This window comes from Helianthus annuus, chromosome 11 (genome assembly GCF_002127325.2).
Source record: "Helianthus annuus cultivar XRQ/B chromosome 11, HanXRQr2.0-SUNRISE, whole genome shotgun sequence".
Lineage (NCBI taxonomy): Eukaryota > Viridiplantae > Streptophyta > Magnoliopsida > Asterales > Asteraceae > Helianthus > Helianthus annuus.
In genome coordinates, this window is record NC_035443.2 from 76472630 (window position 1) to 76481361 (window position 8732).

Genomic DNA, 8732 nt, shown 5'->3' on the forward strand with positions numbered 1-8732 from the left:
CCAAGGGTTGCAACTAGGGTTTCACTTTTATTAGATGCTCACAACTGTTTTCAGAATGATACAGACTACAATTACATCATAGGTATTTATAGAACAAGATTAGGGTTTTCTACTTGGTTAACAAGTTAACTAAGTGGGCCTAATAACTAGGGTCGGCTAACCCTAACTAGGGCCGGCCAACCCTAACTAGGGCCGGCTACCCTAAAGCCTACGAACCCAACAACTCCTTCCTCAGTCCCTTGTGCCAAGGTCCTTCCCAGGACCTTTCTCAGGTCTTTTCGCGGGGTCCCTTCCCATGGCCCCTTCCTCAGGTCTTTTCACAGAGCCTCATTTACAGAACCTTCTACGAGGTCCTTTTCTAGGTCCTAACAGAAAACACTTATGCAAGGCCCTCCCATCAAAGTCTTGCGTCGTGCACCAATTTTAGAGTACGTAGGTTATCCCCATTAACGATGTGATGGTCACACATCTTCACAAAATAAAATACAAGACACAAGTGCTTGTACACACAATGCAACATGTTTAACACATAAAGAAATTGATCTTTGGTATGACTTACCTCTTTGAAAGTGTTTTCGTGGCAAGTATCGAATCATGAACATGAACAACACAAGAAGCTATTAGTCATGACCTACGGACAGGTCGACAAAGGCTAATATTGGACCGGATGGTGTGCACCCGAGAAACAAGGCATGATCTTTGAAAAGGCACTGAAGAATGGTGATCACCTTAAACATCCTTAAACAAGGATATGACTTCGACTAGGAGGAAAGCGACACAACATTAGTGAAAGCAAAAAATACCTTTGTGCAACATTGAACTGATGGACTAATATGTCTAGGGGGATATTGTGGGACAAAGTTTTGGCTAACCTCGGGCTACTCTCATTTAACAAAGAATCATATGCTAATCCGTCGGATACATCTGGCAGCTATATCCTTGCGTACTATCATGTCTCGGATAAAGACATCACCCATTAGAGGTGATTATGATTTAAAAGACTTTCGATACTCATCAAAAGTAACTATATTCCTTATTCACAACCGATGGTCTAGACGGTCGGGCTAAAGGACATTTGGATGATCAAGGAATGAATAAGGAAGTTCCCACAATTTACTTTATAAGTTAAGTATTACCAACTACGTTTGACAATACTGAACTGGGAAGCTAGCACGGTATAACACCATTGGTTTCTACATTGAAGACTTCCAGAAATGATCTGTATTTCTGTATTGCCTCCTCCGGAAAGGACTAAGCCTCCTCCATAAGTCCTCATGTTCGAAGATCACTACAAAAAAGGGAGGAAGGAGGGGGAATGAGCATGGACTGCCTTACTAATTCCTCCCTTGAAGAAAGGAAAAACCTAGGCTGTGTATTTGGCTCATTCCCTAAAGAAAAAAGAATCAGAGGACTACGTTATCAATCCTTCACTTGAAGAAATGAGGAGTTTGGGCTACGTAGTTGGCTCCCCTCCTGAAGACGAAAGAATCACCGGACTACATTATCAGCCCTTACGGAAAATCCAGACGATCTCTCCTTGAAGACAGGAGACTCTTTGGACTACGATGTTAGTCCTTAAGGAAACCCCGGACGGTCCTTCCTTTAAAGAGGAAGAATCCTTGAGCTGCATTATTAGTCCCTCTCTTGAAGAAGGAATGAACCTGAGCGGGACAATATGCGAGATAAGTTCCCAACACTTATATTCTGTACTTTAGAGGGAAATGAGTTCCTTCCATCAGCTCCCATCCCCAAAGATTCTACAGAGAAAAAGAAAGAGAGGGAAACCTTAATAGGTGCATCCGCGCTTTAAGGGGAAAGTGAAATCCTCCTAAAGGCTAAAGCGTTTCGATAGTTACTTCCGTCAACAAAAAAATCCCTTCTCTTGTGGATAAGGTACCTCCGCAGTCGCTTCCAAGAACAGGAACGTATATTTCCCATGGAATTAAATCCAGGAAATGTTCCTTCCAAGAATATGAAGAATATCCCATTCTTTGGGATAAAGTATTTTAGAAGTCCCTTTCATAAACAGGAACATACCCCTTCCTCGGGACTAAGTCTTGAAGAAACTCCTTCCAAGAATAGGAAGGAACATATCCCTCCCTCGGGATTCAGCCTTGAAGAAACTCCTTCCATGAATCGGAAGGTTTAATTGCTTAACTCATTGAAGTTAAGGAGTTTAGAGATAAAGTGGAACAAACAAAGATGATAAACGAGGTAAACAAAGCTGTTTAGATGTGTTTCGGGTCAAGTTGATTTGAATATGCAAGTAATATGAAACGATGAAGTACAAGGGCCGTTCGATCGTTAATCAAAAGTTGAATGAAAAAACAAGAGGAACGTGAAGTAAATAAGTTAGGGGTCCAATGTGGCATTATTTGATACTTAAATGTGGGAGGTGCCTAAAGTGGGAGTTTCACGACGGGGATTAATATCCCTAGGGATTAAGTCTTGGAGGATTCACTTCCAAATAAGAGAAAAAAAATGAGGGTATCCCATCCTATGCGATTTGGTGTCTCAGAAGTTTCTTCAACAAACATGAACGTGTCCCGCCATTGAATTAAGACTCGAAAAAACTTCCTTCCAGGAATAAGGAGATAACTCTTTCTATGAGACTAAGTATTACAAAAATTTCCTTCCACGAACAGGAACAAGGTTCTCCCAAGAAAAGGAGGGTATCCCTTCCCGTGGGATTAAGTATTTCAGAAGTCTCTTCAGCGAACAAAAGTGCACCCTGCTATAGGATCAAGTATGGGTGAAGTTCCTTCTAAAGACGGGAAAATACCCCCGTCCCTGTGATTTGATATCTGAGAAAACTCTTCCTTGGGATTTCGCACCCGAATAACTTATTCAAAAAAGGGGGGGAGAGCCCCCTTGACAAGGGACTTCGAATCTGAAGAATTCGTTCCTTGAAAAGAAAAGATCTCCGCCACAGGTCTGTGTTTTAGAAAGTATCTCTCCAAAGAAGAGGAGCCCCATCTCGGGGTCGCATATGTTTGAAGAAGTCTCTCCAAGAGTAGAGGGTTGCACTTTCCATGGGCACCATTTTTTAGAAGATTACAGCATCTCTCCAGGGAGGAAAGAGCCCTTAATAAGGACTCATGGGAAGGCTCCCTCTACATAACAGGCGTTTCTAAAGGGCTCACAGAACCTCTCCAAAAGGAGAAGATGCCACCCCTTCTCGAAAAACAAAAACCCCAAATGGCAAGAAGACCCCACTAACGAGTCAAACAAGATCATTTAGGCAGACGTGCCGGACGATCTTACGATAAAATGAACATGTACATAGGCATACAGACATGCCGCCTTAGTCAAAACAAGGCAAAGCCCGGCCGTGGGGCTAGGACTAAGTCGACTACGTCCAAAAAACGCCGAAGCAGGCATATGAAAATCCAAGTGGCCGAACGCCATAGGACAACAGGCCCAACAGAAGCTTTAACAACTTAAAACAAGTTACAAAGTGGGCCTAGGCAAAACCTTTACAACTTGAGCAAGTTACGAATCAAACTATAGAAAGCTATAACAACCCAAGCAGGTTACGAAGCAAACTTGTACAAAGCTTTAACAACTCAAGCAGGTTACAAAGCAAACTTGTACAAAGCTTTAACAACTCAAGCAGGTTACGAAGCAAACTTGTACAAAGCTTTAACAACTCAAACACGTTACGAGGTAAAATTATAAGAAAGCTTTAACAACTCAAGCAGGTTACGAAGCAAACTTGTACAAAGCTTTAACAACTCAAGCAGGTTACGAAGCAAACTTGTACAAAGCTTTAACAACCCAAACATGTTACGAGGCAAACTTATAAGAAAGCTTTAACAACCCAAGCAAGTTACGGAGCAAACTATAGAAAGATTTAACAACCCAAACACGTTACGAGGCAAACTTATAAGAAAGCTTTAACAACTCAAGCAAGTTGTGAAGCGAACTTATACAAAGTTTTAACAACTCAAACAAGTCACAAAACGGGTCTATACAAAGATTTAACATCTTAAAAAGTTCCAAAGCGACCCATAGAAAGCCTTAACGGCTTAAACATGGTATAAAGAAAAACATGAGAAAGTTTTAACAGTTCAAGCAAGACAAAAACCCTCATTAGAGGAACACCATACAAAGAGTATAACACGGTAAATAAGGCATCCCAGTCGATGCCCTTAGAGAAATTGCTTTTGAACGAGTACCTTGATTGAAATGCATTTAAGAGGTACATGCAAAGGTGGTCTAAATAGCATAATGCTCTCAAAAATGTATTCTCGAACGCGTACATTGGGTAAAGTGCCTTCAAGGAGGCATAGATTGAAGTTCGGTACCAAGCTACCCTACTTGTGGTGTCTCCTTTCTGTTTTGAATGCTGAATGCCAGGTCACCCCGAGGACAACAAAGTAGATTGGTTTGGCATGACGTGCCTTGATTATATTTACCCGACGGATAGGGGGAATGGCTGAAGGATAGCGACCCGCCTAGATTTTCAGGGACTGGAACAAGTCTTGCGCCCATTCATGAGTGAATAGACTTGGACTAGGGATGACTTGACGACGAGGATCCCCGCTTGGGCTCCTTGTCTGGACTCATCGCCCTAGATTGATGACTGGGCTCGAGCCCACTTGGGTCTTTCTCGGTATGATTAGATTGGTTTGAGTGGGCCATGTCTTGATAAGCCCAATCTCGGGCCAGGCCATTAGGGTTATGGCCCAAGTGTCTTATTATAAAAAGGAAGCTCATCTTCTTGAAGAAGCAGACTACATTTTCCCCACAAAAAAGGTTACTTCTTCCTCCTCCTTCTCAGATACAATATCTGCTCCCTCTTCCTAGATTATACATTTTACTTGCACTTATAATTATCATTGCCATACATGATACTGACTTGAGCATCAGAGTGCCCATGGGGTGAACCCCCTCGGGCCCTCTAACTAGATCTACCTGTGGCTGCAGCCCAAGACCCGATGCCCTGCAAGAGGAACTGTCACCATGACGACAAGATGACGAACCTGAACCGAATCCTACCGAATCTCAAGTTAGTAACGCCGACCCGCTTCAACCAGGGATTTTGGGATTCGACAGTGGGTTGGATAAGTCAAAGATTAAGTGTTATAAGTGCAATAGGCTAGGTCATTTTGCTAGGGAATGTAGGAGTCAAACCACTGGTCTAATTATTACTCATCCCAGCTCAAACCCTAGACCACAAAACCAAAGCACTGTGCACTATTCCCATTATACCCCTGATGTCCATGTAAACACTGCTCATTGTGCAAACCTTATCCCTATGCATTATGTTCAAACCACTGTCCCTCAAATTCAGTATGTCCAATCTCCTGTACCTCAGGTCCAAGTGCAACCAGTTGCACCTCAACAAGCTGCTCCAGCAGTGGTTCAACCAGATCAGCAAAGCTTCCTTACCCAAGGCTTTGTTGACTTGAGTAGTTTGCCTGATGAACTTGGTGATGAAAATTTTGCACTCTAAGCTACTAATGATACATCTAATGATGAATTTTATTTTATGGCATTAGAGTCAATACCAGAAGAGCTGGATGTTGAAAAAGGACAGACAAGTGTTGAAACAGTGGATGAAGTTGTTGAAACAGTGGTTACTGCTGTTGCTGGTGAAATACTGCTGGGAGAAAATTCAGAACCCCTGATAGAACCACTGTATGACCCCTGGTCTGAAGAAGAAGAGAAGAAACATGGTGAGAAGGAAGAGAAGGTGACTGATGAGAAAGAGCATACTTGTGATTGTGCAATGATGGCTGCAGCTAAGGTATCATCTCAGGTTCTTGAAAATCTGTGTTCAGACAAATGCCTCATAGCATTTGCTAACATTAAAGAGGTGAATGAAAACCTTAGGGATAAAGTGTTAACTGATGAAGTCATGTTTAAGAAATCTTTAAAAGAACTTAAAAACAAGTTGGCTGAAAAGGATAAAGAAATCTGCAGCTTAAAAGAAGAGCAAAGCATAACCAAGAACCAACTCCAAACAATGGTAGAAAAATACCGAGTTTGCAAAAAGGAGTTGGAATCCACCCAAATCACTTGTGAAAAATGGGTGGAATCTTGCAAAGGTTATGAGGTCATGCTTGAAAAACAGATCAAAAGCAATGTGAAATTTGGTGTTGGTTTTAGAAAACATGATGAAATTGAAAACAATGCTTTAAAAGATTCTATTCAATCCACTGTTGAAATCATTCCCACAAACAAGGATGGCCAAGAAGTTAAAATCATTCACAAACTTGGTAACAAGATCACTCTGGAAAGATCTGTGGGATCCTCAACTTTTGAGGAAATTGAGAAATACCAATTTAAACCCACATGGTCTGATGAGTGTGACATCCTTGAAAACTTCAAACCAATGGACTTCACAACCACTGATGGTGTAAAAGCTCCTAAAGCAAAGATCATTCCTCTAAAAGACATCCCAACAGTGGTTCAAAACTATGTTGCTAAGGAGTCTGAGAAGAAAAAAAAGAAGAGAAAAGGTTAAAAATCTGTTTTGTGATTTCTGTGAAAAGAAGAATCATATAACAAAACATTGTTTTCATCTAAAAGCATATGATATCAACAAAACAAGTGTCATTACACATGCTGAGAGTTGTACCATCTGTGGTAAATCAAGCCACAAAACTCAGGAATGTATGTATCTCAAATCCTTTAATAAAAAGAGGAGTGAGTACACTGCAAAAACATCCTTGAGTTCATCAACATCATCTGTCAAATTCACCAAGAATCAACCACTGTTTGTGCCTGTTCAAACAGCTGTTACAAAACAGCTGAACCAAACCTCTTTCAAAAGAGATGTTCAGGTGACCGATGCACCCCTGCTAACCAATACCGAAGAGGTAAAGGTCAACCACCATACCAAAGGATCCCACATGTTTATGAGGTGTACAAAAAACCCTCTAAACCAAGAGTGAATAAGTATCCTTTTGGTTATCAGCAGGTGATTGGGCAAGACCCCCAACAGTGGTTAGAGAAAAACAATCCCAAAAATGTTCAAACCCCTGACCTAACCACTGTCCGTCCACCTGAACTTAACACAGACACTGTTGAGACCCCATCCAAAGCCTTATTGGCTTTGGATACCCTAATGAACTAATCCTTTTACTTCATGTGCAGGGAGCTTCTGCATGCTTAGATAGTCTTTGGTATGAGGCTCCAGGCATATGACAGGATGTAAAGCCCTACTCAAAGATTTCAAAATTCATGGAGGGGGTGATATATTCTTTGGTAATAATAGTAAAGGGAAGGTTCTGGGGTCTGGTATAGTTCAATCTGGTAAAGTTAAGTTTGAAAATGTCAATCTAATAGACAATCTAAAATTCAACCTCCTGAGTGTCTCTCAAATGAGTGATAAGGGCTATGGCTCATTCTTCAGAAAGGATTGTTGTAGGATTGTTGGACCAGAAATGGTTAAAAAGATTGAAGAAATAATAAAAAATGGAAAAACCTAACTTGTTGCTCAAAGAAGTGGCAATGTTTATGTTGTTGATATGTCAAAAGAGAGCCCCAGGACTGATGCATGTCTGTTCTCAGCTGCCTCTAACAAAGAGACAGAATTCTGGCACAGGAGATTGGGGCACACAAATCTCAAGACAATCGCTGCTATATCCAAATAGGGGTTAGTAAGAGGTTTACCTCAAAAACTGTTCACCTCTCCTGAGCATTGTGTTTCCTGCCTAAAAGGAAAACAACATAAAAGCTCATACAAATCAATTAAAGAGACCAAAACAACCAAATGTTTGCAAATGCTTCATATGGATTTGTTTGGTCCAGTTAAAGTCATGAGTTTTAGGAAGAAAAGATATTGTCTGGTCATTGTTGATGACTTTTCTAGGTTTACATGGACTTATTTCTTACATTCCAAAGATGAGACTGCAGGCATTCTGCAAGACTTTGTTACACAGGTTGAAAAGCAGTTTGATCTCCCAGTAAAAATCTTTAGGAGTGACAATGGCACAGAGTTCAGAAATAAGGAGTTAGATGATTTCTGTGTGTCAAAAGGAATTGTAAGGCAGTACAGTATTCCAAGAACACCAGAACAAAATGGGGTTGTTGAAAGAAAGAACAGAACCTTGATTGAGGCTACCAGAACCATGCTTGCTAATTCAGGTTTGCCATTAACCTTCTGGGCAGAGGCAGTAAACACTGCTTGTTATGTCCAGAAGAGAGTTTTAATCAACCCTAGACATCAAAAGACTGCTTATGAACTGTTGTATAAAATAAAGCCATTGATTTCATATTTCAAAGTGTTTGGCTGCCCATGCTTCATTTTAAATTTAAAAGATTCTATTTCAAAGTTTGATGCCAAAATTAATTGTGGTTATCATCGGGGATACTCAACCACTGCTAAGGTCTACAAAGTGTTTAACACAAGGACTAAGATAGTGGAAGAGACTTTGAATGTAAAGTTCAATGAACTTTCATCATGAAAATCCTAGCAAACCCTGCAGAATTGTTTGATCTTGATAAATTCACTTTTGAAAATACTACTGTCAAGACTAACAGTGCAGGTCCATCACAAAATTCTTCACCAGACTATGGATATGAGATCATCATTCCACAACAAAAGTATGCACCAAATGGAAGAGCAGCAGATGTTCAAAACAGCTGTCAAAGCTCAACCACTGCTACCTCAACAGTTGTTGACCAAAGTATACCATCAACCCATGCTTCTACATAATCAAACACTATTGACAAAAGTCCTCAAACATTGGATAAAAGTCAGCATGTGTCCACACCACTTC